Below are 13,995 nucleotides of genomic sequence, written 5' to 3' on the forward strand. Positions count from 1 at the left end.
AATTTATTTCTAAATAAATATAACATGTTTGAAAATGCTTTAAATATATAGTTATTAAACAGGTAATGATTAGATGAAAAAGTTAAAAATTAAAAATCATTTCTGTTTAAGTGATATTTGAAAAGAAGATAAAATGAGTTTCCAAATGACTCAAACGATGCCCACCCATTAAGACACTGTTTGGATGCTAGAAGTATATCAAATAATCCGGGTTTATCTATGAATAATAGCGATTTAAGATGTTTGAGTGAGTTTTGTTAATCCTATTGAGATGCATTTGAATGTAAAAATTAGATTGGTATATATTTAATTTTTTATAAAAAATTAAAAAAATAGTGAATCTCATCAATAATTAATTTGTTTTTATAGTAATAGAATAATAATAAAAATTCCATCAATGAGTAGTACTGAGTTCAAATGAAAAAAGTGAGATTATTTTAGATAAAATAACTTGTGTATGTTTGCAGAGTTTATCCATCTGTACGAAACTATCTCAAATAATCTAAGATGATCTTAACACCTAATCAGGCCCTAAATCTAAAATATCAAGGGTAGTGGTGGGTTAGAGGAGCCAGCCCAATGCTCAAAATCCTAATTAAGACCCCCTATAAGTTGGGTGGATCAAGGAGCCCAACTGTGGAAGTCACCCCTGATCTGACTCTGAGGGGTCAAAAGGAACAAGGTAGCGTCCTTTTTGTTCAAAATAAACAAACGAAATATGGTGCTATTTTACCGTTGTTTTATGAATCTTGGTTCAAGTAGTATTTATGTAAGTTAGTATGGAGGAGATATCAGATAGGTCAATTTTTAAATAGTTTAAAAGTGACTGCAAAAACTTGATAGCTTGGGGAAATTACAAAATTGGTAATTAGTTTGAAGGAGGTTTGTGCATTTTTTTTCTCTAATTATTTTATAAGCAAATTATATGTCAAGGTACAAAGGGAAGAGATAAAGGATCCCCACAGGCTACAGCTACCTCGTTGAGTTCTCGTTTGGAAATTTAAAATATCTATCAATGACGTAGAAATAGTTTGAGTTAAGATATTTTATTAGATTTTAAAAAATAAGAGAAAAAATTAAATAAAAATATTATAAAATTAAAATATTATTTGAATATTATTTTTAATATTAATATTATTTTTAAATTTAAAAAAGTAGGATTATTATTTGTGTTTTGTTTAAAATTTTAAAAAAATTATAATGATTAGATAATAATCAGATAAAAAATTTAAAAATTTAAATTTTAAAAGTAAATATTTAAGAATACCCTCCCAAACTAGCTCAGTCCTCCCATGCAAGAAGCAAAGGGGAAAATGAAAAAATAAAGTCAATAATTTCGTCTTAGAATCTAATTCAGAGCTCCTTTAGAGAGTGAGATGAGATGATAATTTTGTGAATAATAGTAAGATAATTTGAATAATAGTGAAATAGTTTGAATTGAGTATTTTTTGAGTTTTAGAAAACGAGAGAGAAAAAATTAAATAAAAAATATTATAAAGTTAAAATATTGTTAGAATATATATATAGTTTTATAATATTATTTTTATTTAGAGATTTGAAAAAATTGAATTATTTTTTATTTTTTGTTTAAAAATTTGAGAATGTTATAATGATTATTTTGAAAAATATTGTAATGATTAGTTATAAAATATTTATATTTGAATTCTGTTTGAGAATGAGATAGAATGAGATGATGGGAGAATTTTAGAATAAATCTATTTCCAATTAAGTCAAATCTTATTAGATACCAAAAAAAGGTGAGATCTTTTTGAATGAGTTATATTCTTATCTGAATGAGAATTTTAAGATAAGATTTTTTGGCTTATTAGATACCCAAAAAGGGTCTCCGCGAAAGCAGTTGATCTAAGATTATGGGGGCGGATGATGGTAGATCTCATAACCTCCAACATCCAACGGTCAAAGAACAAATTTAAGAAGAAAAAAGAAAAAAAAAAATTCAAGCCGATATAAAGTATATAGAATAAAGTGTTTGTATTGTATAAGTTGATTTGAAAGATAAATTTTAAAATTTACATTTAATAAATTAAATATGACCATCTAATGATATGGATTATGTACTCTACATATCATCTTGATAATAGAATTAGGACATGTTTAGAATTACATTAGGAGTCTTAAAAAATATTTAAATAACTTACAAATAATCATTGTTTATATTTAAAAATATTTTTTTAATTTATTTAAGAACAAATACAATATATTTGAAAGTGTTTTAAATATATAATTACCAAGGAATAACTAATTTTTTAATATTAAAATTTATTACTTAAATTATAAATTATAAATCTTAAAATTATAAATTATATTTTTAACCACAATTCCAAACACGCACTAACCTTTTTTGGAGCGCCATTAGTCTTGTTATATGCACGACTTTCAATTTTAAATGGTTCCTAATTTTTCTCATGATTCTATCCAAAAACCAACGGCCAGCATCCAATTTCCGCGTAAGCATATATCAGTCATGATCATGTACTGTCGCCAATTACATTTTTTGTTTTCAAAAAATTCTATATATCAATCACTATTTATTCTCATATTTTATATTTATAATTTTTTTATAAAATATGAAAATATTTTTTATAGAGTGTATAAATATTTTTTATAAAATATAAAGTATGAGATGATAAATAATAATTAATGAATTTTTATTTTTTCATTTTCCACACTTAAAATGACCACTCTCTCATATCACGACAGCATAATAGAATTTTGTCCGTAATTATAAATGGCCGGTTATGTATAATTGATCAGTTTTAGAAATCAAGTCGTTTCCGTATGGAATATTGCTAGTCGGCCAAGAAAATTTTGGCAGAAAAACAGTGCTAGTGGGACCGTGCAGCATCTTTCATCAGTCCAAGATAATTGATAAAGAAAAATTATTTCATCATTTTTACATACTATAGATTATATTTTTTTATTTTTTTTATTATTAAATATGTGATATATAAATGATAAATAGAAAATTTTAATTAATTTAAGAAGAATAAAACCATTTTTTTAACAAAAAAATATGTAATGTGTGATGTGTAGAGATGATGAGTAACAAAACTCTTATAATTATACAAGTGTCATGCACTTATTTTAAAAAATAATAGGATTTATTATTAAAATTTAATTTTTTAATGTAGATTTCATATTTATTTATTTATTTAAAATAAAATACGTAACGCTTGCACTCGATGACTGTAAATATTATTTCTCAAAACATAATCGGCCTGATAGATATATGTACATAAAAAAAAAAAAAAAAAAAAGATTTCATGGCATATTTATTTACTGTTTATAAAGGAAATTATAACTCTTTTACGACTGTCTTTTTAATACGAAGTAACAAAGACCTGCCAGGAATTATGATAACTATTCCCTGAAATTTAGGGTTAATCTGCAAAGTCTCAATTAGAAACAGTACTGGTAATTTTCCTATCAAACAAACAAGAAAATAATGCTGCAGTGTAAAGAAAGATTCGTTTTTTTATTTTTTGTTTGTACTAATGTACTCAGATCGATCATGGCATATGATCACATGCATGTTGCATAAAACATAAAAGGTCGACATGATCTGACATATATGCAAAATGACAAAGGCTGATTTAGCGTCGTGATCTTTCAATCTTATCACCCCTTTTGTTCTTTTATGGATGACTTATTGACTAGCTGCTGTGGTGTGGGGTCTCTCTATCTCCACCCTCCAAAGTCCAAAGATTTTTTCGCCCTTTATTGTGTCCCATTTGCCTAGCCACTCCTCTGGCAAAATTTAGGTACGGTACAAAAATATCCCGAGGGCTTCTAGAAGATTATTTTATTTTGCTCCACCTAATGGTCTTTTTCGTCCAAGTGGGTATATATGAAAATTAAATGTTATCAATGAAAATACAGAATAAATTAATTCTCAATCTTGATCTGTAAGGCTACTCAGGATTATTCCTCCAAAAAAGGAAAATTGAAAAGGAAATAAGGATTATAATAATCCGAATCAACATCACGAAAATGGGATTTTTTTTTATATATATATATTTTTTCTAGAGTTAATTGGCTCTTTTATTTTTTATTTTTTCTCAAGTCCTTTAGCCTTCCAGTTTGGTCCCTAAAAGGGCGGCTCCATTATAACGACGGAGACACGTATGAGGTGCTTGACGTTACTTATCTCATCAATGACAGGCCCAAGACATTAAGAACCCATTTTTCTCGTCACATAATTTATTGACGTAACAACCATTGCCTTCCGCTTAATCTTAAAATAATGACGTGTTCGTTACTGAAATAAAGCAGATATTAAATTATATTTACATATAGCACAACTTGTTGATGCCGGAAAAATCGCACAACAAGTCGGAATAAGATAAAAAGGTCATTCTCATGCCATTGGTTGACTTGAGCCTTAATCGGTATTATTTGGAAATCTCGGTAGTGTTTCGGTGTGACTATACAGTGTCGATGCATACATTTATGGCGGTGAATGAAAAACAAGTGTAAAAAAAATAAGAGAAAGAGACATACAGATTTACATGATTCGGTATGTTGCCTACGTCCAAGGGCGTTTGGGAAGGAAAATCTAGTATAATATACTTGTTTACAGTCTCTCATGACCTCTCATTTCTCATTGTATAAATAAAGTTTGAGTTCTTCCTAGAAGATGTCTTCCTCTAGAAGTTGCTGAAGAAGAAAAAGGTCTAGAGTCTGTTTGTTGTCTAGTCCATTGCTTTTATCTTATCTCCTTATACGTGCCTACTTGCCATGATGTAATCGATCCCTTTGCGTGTTTGTCAAAGAAGGTGAGGTTTGACTCTTTGCGTGTATGCCAGTAGAGGTCAAGTCTAATCCTTGGAGTGTCTAAGCATCCCTTTCATTCTCCACTTCCCTCTGTACACCTATAGTCACTCTTGTTTCCTATTCTCTTCTTCTCCATTTCATCTTTTAGTGTGGCTTGATAGACTGAGTCTATCCATTAGCAGGCTGTATATTTTATCCTCCACACTACTTATTTTCTGTATCCTCCTCAAAAGCGGCCGTATCTCATGCGTTAAGCCTACATAGAGGTTACTAACACCTTCGGCTTCGAGAGTGGGCCTGAGTCTTGACCTTAACCCTATCAGAAAAGAAAAGGATTGAATTGGCATAGCTCCCAGTCGAGTGTTAATTCTATATAGATTAGTTGATGAGGTACTAGGTCACATTCTCTTATAGATTCAGGATGTGACAAAAATACCTCTGAAAGATTAATGTTTCACTGTTTGTTTTGAGAAGATCTTTTTATTATTATATGTTGGGCGTGCTCCTAATGTATTTGTATTTTTTTTTCTTTTAAATATTTTTTAAATATATTTAAATATTTAAAAAATATATACAAAATTATTAATTTTCTTAATCATTAAAAAAATTAAAATACAATAACGGTTAAACCTGGAAAAGCAAAACAAGGACAGCCTAGTATTTTCCTTTCCTTTTGTTCATTTAAGTTTATTTTGATGTCATTCATTGCCTTCTAGAAGACTTAACAAGATATTCCCGTCGGTGCCGGTGGGGGTTTTGTACGTTCGCTTCACTTTGTAGCCACTTACGCGGGGTGGGGTGGGCACCACGTGTTTATGAAGCTCCCCTTCTGCAATTTTCATTTCTTTTCCTTGATTTCTTGTAATCAACATATTTGGTTACCGACAAGAATTATCTATATTTATGATGGCGATGCGTAAGTTCATCCAAAAAGGAGGAAAGCCTGGATATAAATATAGAACCAATATTAAATATAATTTTAAGATGTATAAGTTACATATTTATTTAAAAAAAAGTGAAATTTATTATTAAAAATTAATTTTTTTTTATATAAATCTCATATTTACCTACTTTTATAAAAAAAAAAAATGAAAAATTTACCCATTTTAAAACTTCTCTTTCTCTAGACATACCAAGGTGCAATTACAATTCTGGTAAGATGATAGATTGATTGTACCGATGGGTGCAGTTTTCTTTTATTTTTTCATTAAGAAATATACTGAATTGATTTTTTTTCTTAAATATTAACAAATGTATTTCTCAATATTTTAAAAAAATTAAAATACGTGTATTCTATCGGTAGACCTCTCGATTTGGGTAGAAGCACCCACAAAACAATTATGGGCAAAAGTATTAGAGGACAAATCTCTACCATCTGTGTCGTTTATTTATGAGATTAAAGTTAAAAATTATATAAAATATTATTTGAAAATATTTTTTTAATATTATTTTTGTTTTAGAATTTAAAAAAATTAAATTATTTATTTTATTTTATATAAAAATTTTAAAAAAATTGTAATGATTAAATAAAATAAAATAAATAAATTAAGAAGAATTGTGAAAATAAAGGAGGCAGTAGTCACCCCCCACTCCTCCTCCAAGGAGAGTCTACTTCGTAAGTTGCAACTATATATGCCCCAACCTATAAAGGTCACAGTGCCGTCTCTCCCTCTCTCATAGTCCTTTACTAATATATATGCCTCTTCCTCTCCTTAAGAATTCAGTGCCTGATTCTCAACTGTTTTTGTGCCCATCCCTTTTACATACAAAAACAACATTCACTCTGCAAGTTTAAAAACTTACCCAATATCCTCACTGTTTCCTTCCCCTATTCTTCTTATTAATGTATTTTTCAAACATCTTTTACTTCTTTGTGCATCTTGTTCTGCTTTAAATCTGTCTTCATCTTATCTAATAATTCAAGCCAGTTTTGTGCAATTTTGTTCGTTTTTGGAAGATATCGCAGTATAGGACAGGCAATGGGACAAGCAGAGAGTAGTACTGGGAAATTCAAGAAACATGATCAGCAGCAGCAACAAGAGCAGCTGATTCCAGGCCTGCCTGATGTGATAGCCATGGATTGTTTGGTGAGAGTGCCCCACCAATTCCATTCCACCATGAATTTAGTGTGCCAGAGTTGGCGAAGATTGCTCATGCATCCTTCATTCTACCAAGAAAGAAGCAGATCCGGCATGGCCGAGCATATGGTTTTCCTTATTCAACGAGTTCCATGTCTCTCACCACCAAAAACAGAGTTCTCTGTGTCCAACAACAGGGAAGATGAGGTCGATGCAAAGATCTCTAGCCCGCTTCTAACTCAATATGGCCTGAGCATCTACAACGCCACCAATCAGACTTGGCGCCGGATGATGATGAGGCAACCTGGTGGCGAATATATGGGAATCCCCACGTTCTGCCAGTGCGTGGCACTTCCCGCATCAGGGAAGCTCCTGCTCTTGGGTGGCTGGGACCCCAACACCTTAGAACCGGTGCCTGATGTGTATGTCCTGGATTTGATCGGCAGTTCCCGGTGGAGACGTGCAGCCCCCATGTCAGTGGCACGCTCTTTCTTTGCATGTGGAGTCGTGGGACAATCGACGGTTTACGTGGCGGGGGGGCACGACAACCTGAAGAATGCGCTGCGATCGGCAGAAGTATATGATGCAGATGCGGACAAGTGGAGGACGCTGCCACCCATGGCAGAGGAGAGGGACGAGTGCCAGGGTCTCTCCTGGGAGGGGGATTCCAGGTTCTGGGTCGTCAGTGGGTACAGCACAGATAGCCAAGGACGATTCAGGTCGGATGCCGAGTGCTACGACCCAGTTACAGGATCTTGGTCAAGAATCGATGGGGTCTGGCCATATTCGAGTGTCAGTCCCAGAGGTCTCACCGCAAATGTCACCATCACCAACGAGAACAACACCAGCGGCCACCAATACCAGTGGTGGTGGTTCTTGGGAAGCCAACAACAGCCCCAAGATAATGTGGGGGTAAAGGATCAAACGGATAACTGCAATAACCTCATCTGGAAGGTGGTGAATTCCGTTCAGCTTCCCAGTGAGATAAATGGAACAAACATCAGTACTCTGTGTCATCAACGCTCTTGGACTCACTCAAGATCAATGCTTTATGAACAGTCGCAATCAGCAGCGGCAGCGGATATTTTTGATGAGCAGTGGTGGCGCTGGCGGCAGAGGAACATCGTCATCATCACTAACAAGCGGTGAATGCAAACGTGAAGGGGAAGGAGCATACATCTTGACCACCAAGTGGAATCATATCTGTGCGTCTCATGCATTTTCAGGGTTCCCTCATTCAGCTTCATGCCTCGTTATCTGATTTTATATATATATATATATATATATATATATATATATATATATATTGAGTTGGCTATGAGCCTATGATAACATCGGGAAGAAAATATTTCCACGAATTGTCACTCAAATTTGAGTATTTCAAATGTGAAATAAATATATTGAGTATTGCTATTATCCCGCCTAGTCATTCCCTCATTTTGCTTTATTCATGCGGTGCTACATAATTTAATAAAAAAATAAAAATTATATTTAAAATAAAATTATGTTTAAAAATATAAAAAGACGAAAATTAAAAATTTTAAATTCACTATATGTTTGAATTTAAATTATTTTAATAAGCCACGTGGTCACATCAATGAGATAAAATGAGGTATAACTGATCAAATAGCATTTCTCAAATATATTTTATAAATATTCCAAACTTATATTTATCTCTCCCCAATTTAAAGCCTTTGAATTCGAACAGCAATTTGAAACGAACGACCTTAATCCGTAACATGTTTTTGGTAAAACGAGCTACGATGTTGACTTTGATCAGTTTAGTTTTATCCTATGAATGACAGATATATGGGAAGAGACTGAGCCATAAAACAAACTATATATAGGATCACTATTGAATCTGATGCTTTAAATAAAGTTTCTAAGTGCCCATATTTCAGACTAGTCGAGCTAGTTACTTAAGGTAAATTTCATAGGGCAAGCCACCAAGTGCCCAAACAGTTGCATGCAAAGTGGTTCAAAATTCCTACACTATAAAGAAGCAAAACCCAAATAACATTAATAGGCAGAAGCATACTCATTCGGCTCCAACCACCTCTCTATGTAGGACGGGAGGAAGGGCAGGTGGTGAAATAACAGCATGCAGATTTTCTCCTCTATCTACTTGTGTCCCCGCTTAACCATCTAACCAAGCAGATACCAGATAAAATCATTTATCTCATGCTTTTTTTGTTTTTCCTCCCTCAAGGTAAGTATTTTTTATAAATAATATTTATTAATAACGTTTTAGTTTCTCTTGAATTTGGATGCATGAACGTAAGCCGTTTAGCTTTTAGTGCTTATTAAAATGACCGTTGATTGGCTGCTGTTATTACTCTTGATGACCTATTTTGCCGTTCCCTTTGTAAAACCTCAACTTTTTGTCAATTTACTTTTTCATTGATTACGAAGTTGCCGTATATTTCTTTCAGTAGAACGTTGGCTTTTAAGGGTTACTAAAGAGGGTTTTTAAGTTGTTAATGTTGGCCATTTATTTCATTTTTATTCTTTTCCAGTTTACGTCTTTGTACATTTGAATCTTTTCTTACTCTTAGAGCATTTACATTTGATTTCTCGTAAATTTCTCATAATTTAACTAAAAATCAAATTCCTTAAAAGTTTTCCCTAAATTTTGTTCATTTTTTAAAAACGTCATACATCTCATTCCTTATCCATATCTCTATTCTATTAAATAATATTTTTTTATTATTTTTTTCTCACTTCAATTTACAATCTTAACTACTAACTCTTTTGTCTTATTATCTTCTTTTCAAATATCACATTACTAAATACTTATACGATTTTGACTACCGGATACAATATTATTTTTCAAAACAAAATTCGTATTATAAAAATAGTAATTTTTTTAATATGTGCATTTTTTTTAATTTATGTAAAGGGAATATTTTTTTCTCCTTTCTCTAAGACTCTAACAGTAAGATTTTGAAGACTTTCTCAAAATCTATCAATTTGAACTCCCACCTCTAACGGTAATTGAATTTGTCTTTTCTCCAACAGTAACTTTTTTTCTCCAGACTTAAACGATAATATTTTTTGTCCTATATGTAACGGTAACTTTTTCCTCCATAAATATGTATTCTGCCTTTATTCACATTCTCACTATCTTAAGTCTCATTTCATCTAAAGAACCGAATTTCAACAATCTCCCATGATCTCTCACTCCCTTCGTCAAATGGCTCGTACATTCTTTTGCAAATTGTAAACATATTTATCCTTTGAAGATGAGTTGGATGTTGTTCTTAATAATGAGGCCGATAGACAGTCATTGAGGTATCAAGCCAATTGCCAACGCCATAAGTTTATTCATCGTGATCATATTCAAGGGCACAAACGCTTATTTCGCGATTATTTTACAAAAAATTCAGTATATCCGTCGAATCTATTTCAAAGGAGATTTTAGATAAGTCGTCCCCTATTTCTCTGTATTCTAAATGAGGTAGAGTTTTACAAGCCGTACTTTATCCAGAGAAGAGAAAATGCCGGAAGACTCGGTTTATCTTATATGCAAAAGATAACCGCTACACTTAGAATGCTAACGTATGAGATTACTCGAGATTTTATGGATGAATACATATGTATCGGTGAAAACACCGCAATAGAGAACTTTAAAAAATTCTCTAAGACAATAGTAAGTGTTTTTTCAGATGAATATTTGCGGTCTCTAAATGTCAATGATATTGCTCGATTACTTGCAGTTGGTGAACAATGAGGATTCTCAGGAATGCTGGGAAGCATTGACTACATGCATTGGAAGTGAAAAAATTATCCCGCAGCTTGAAAATATATGTACTTCAGCCACATTCGTGAACCAACTATTATTTTAAAAGCAGTTTCTTCATATGATCTCTGGATATGACATGTATTTTTTGGTATGCCCGATTCACGTAACGATATTAATGTGCTAGAGAGATCTTCTATTTTCACATAACCAAATGAGATATTACTTTGCAGATGGTATTTATCCCAAGTGACAAACTTTTGTGAAGATGATTCCATCACCACAAGGGAATGAGGAAAAAAAATTGTAAAAGCACAATAATCTGCAAGAAAATATGTCGAGTGTGCATTTGGGGTACTTCAACAACGATTTGCAATCATTCATGGACCTTCGAGAATGTTCAAAGTTAAGGAAATAACAAATATAATGAAGGCATGTGTTAGTCTACATAATATGATCATTGAAGACGAGCGTGATGATAGTAAGAGTCCGAACATTGAGTATGATCAACTTGATGATGAAGTTTCAGAACTGTTGTGCAATCATTCAACTGAGCTTTCGGACTTCATCCAGCATCATCATCATATTAGAGACACCTCGGCACATCATCGACTCCAATCAGATCTAATTGAACATCAATGGCTATTATATTCTCAATAGTAAATATCTCACATAATTGATTGATATTTCCTTCATGTTATAGTGCAAAGGACCCAACAACACAGAACAAATTAATGAATGGATAACCACAAATTCCACCAAATTCTACTCAAAACCAATAACCCCACAAATTCTATAACCACAAACTCCACCAAATTCTACTCAAAACCAATAACCTAACAAATTTCATAAGCATAAACTCCACCAAATTCTCCTCCAAACCAAAAATTCCATACATTTCATAACCACAAACTTCACCAAATTCTCATCAAAACCAAAAACCCCCACAAAACGGTTGGAAAACAATGAGAGAAACATATTAAAAAAAAAAGTGTGATAGCATCATCAAATTCTCAACATTTCAATAGTCAACACAGCCAACCACATTCACAGATAGAAACCCACCACAGACTATCATCAATAAGCCACAATCACAAACCACAAACAATCCATCAACAAAATTGGTTGGACAGTAATGAAAGAAACATATTTAAAAAAAAAAAAATATGTGTGAATGTTTAGCTCAAGCTAAACGGTTGGTTTCGCAATGAGAGAAACAAAGTAATTAAAAAAATATAGATAATGCATCATCACTTTCTAGGCAGCCAAATACTCAAGAGAGCCAAATAATACAGAGAAATCAATGGCAACGCAAGAATAAAAATGAGAAGCAGTTTCCTCAAACAAAGCCCAAATCAATAAATCTAAACGAGAGTTAAGAAGAGAGAAACAATTTTGATTTTGAAGAAACCGAAATCAAACTTATAAAAATTGCCGATAGAGAAGGGTTGCATTCGTTAGTGTTGCGAGGGAGGAGCCAACCGAGAGAGAAGAAGACACAGGACCAAGAAGAAACCGAATGCCATGGGATGTACAGTACTTCCCCATATATGGTATATGGGGAACGACTGTACACACCATAAACACAAATCGTAAAATGAGGATTGGGATGAAGAGGGTTTTTCTCCAAAATCCTAAAATTATCCCTAAATTATGGGGATGGGGGAGAGATGGGGAACCCAATGGGAATGCTCTTATATATATATATATATTTATATTGTTTAGTTCTTTGTACGAGACTATTGTGGAATATACTTTAGAGAAAGTGAGAAAAGAAAAATGAGTTTAGTGAATATATATTTTTTAGAGTATTTCTAGATGAAAGAGAGGTGTTCTTTTTAGTAGAGTTTTGGACTCAACCACTTGTACAGAGTATGCTTGAGTCATATGACGATTAGTTGGGTTGTTATATCCTAGAGGAGTCAAGTCAAGATGAGTTCTGCTGCACCGGTTAATTTGAGACTTTGTACACCACAGAGAGCTTGAGTCTCCTTAAAGAGAGCGATATTTCCGTACCTCAGTCCAAACTTGTTTCATTTGAATATTAATTTCATTGTAATTATATTATATTATTGTATATTTCACCAACACATAACATAGATTAACTAAGTGTTTACAAAGATACAAGATTCAATGGAGTGGGAGTCCCAACAAAAATATACAAAAGCAACACCAGAGAAAATAAAAAAGCGGGATCTGGAGCCAAAAGTTTGACTCCCACCTATTTCCCGCTAAGGAGAAGCCACTTAAAGCGGTTTTAAACGTAATAACAAGGTTATCCTAAACCATTTGTATTTTCAAGGTTCTGTTTTCGACTTCATTGGCTATCACAAAATTTTCATTTCAGTGTCCCCCCTTCAATCTTTCCTCAATAAGCCCAAACAGAATTTAGGAAAGAAGGGGGGAGCGGGGGAGGGTTAAGAACAGTTCTAGGAGTAATTTATTTTTCACTTGATCCATACTCAACTTTCAATTTACTAATTCTTCCATAGTTCCATGGTTATCCGGATACAATATGTAATTACCATGTATATAGCAACATATAGATAGGAGGTAATCAATTCAGAGAGTACATTATACTGGCTGAATATCATGCGAATCAAGGTCGAAAGCTTTTGAGAACTTACTGCTGCTGGATCCAGGCTCTGAGCAAACAATGGTGGACTTCAATTGTGGTATCGGTTAAACTTTTAGAAGAACATTTTGTAGCAACAACCCCTTTACAAAACCGTTCATTATCTAGTAACAAAGCAACATAGAGTAGTGTGCTTAGCTCATATAAGAAGCAACCCAGAATTTAAGTTTTTCCCTGCAATTCTGATGTAAAGATAGCAATAAGTTCTAAACAGAAACCAGAATGTCAGAGTAGTAGATCATTGTGCTTTCAGAGTAGCAAAACTGATGAGAGAGTGCAAGAATATGGAACAAGTGAAATCAAGGTTGAAGGTTGTGAACGTAAATCAATAGAATACAACCTTTATTCATATCCTGGTCTCTTTGTCATTCATATATCTTCATCGTGATATGCATAACCTTCTTGAAAGATTTCATAAATTCAAGATATTCCAAAGAGGAGGATCCTTCCTTGTTTTCATTTGGAAATTTTGGTTTTTAGAAGTAAACAAGAATCTCTCCTTATCTTTAAATGATTTGGAGAACCTTAATCCTAACAAGATGGGGTTCACTTGAATAAGTTCCTCACCATCCATGGTCTCAACCTAAAGACTAAAGTCGTATCCTTTTTCAAAATTTCATACAATGTATAGAGAGTTTGTACACCACTGCAAACATGACACCCCCGAACTCTAATAAAAAGAGCATGATTCCATATAGCAATTAGCATTGCAAGGATAATGGAATGATTAAGCAATGGTACATAACAAA

General features: G+C 32.8%; 1 pseudogene; it reads left to right on the forward strand.

The window, feature by feature from the left end:
- Positions 1-6,439: 6,439 nt before the first annotated feature.
- On the forward strand, positions 6,440-8,286 carry LOC121247233 (annotated as a pseudogene).
- The last annotated feature ends 5,709 nt before the right edge of the window (positions 8,287-13,995 follow it).

This window comes from Juglans microcarpa x Juglans regia, chromosome 1S (genome assembly GCF_004785595.1).
Source record: "Juglans microcarpa x Juglans regia isolate MS1-56 chromosome 1S, Jm3101_v1.0, whole genome shotgun sequence".
In the NCBI taxonomy this organism is placed as follows: Eukaryota; Viridiplantae; Streptophyta; class Magnoliopsida; order Fagales; family Juglandaceae; genus Juglans; species Juglans microcarpa x Juglans regia.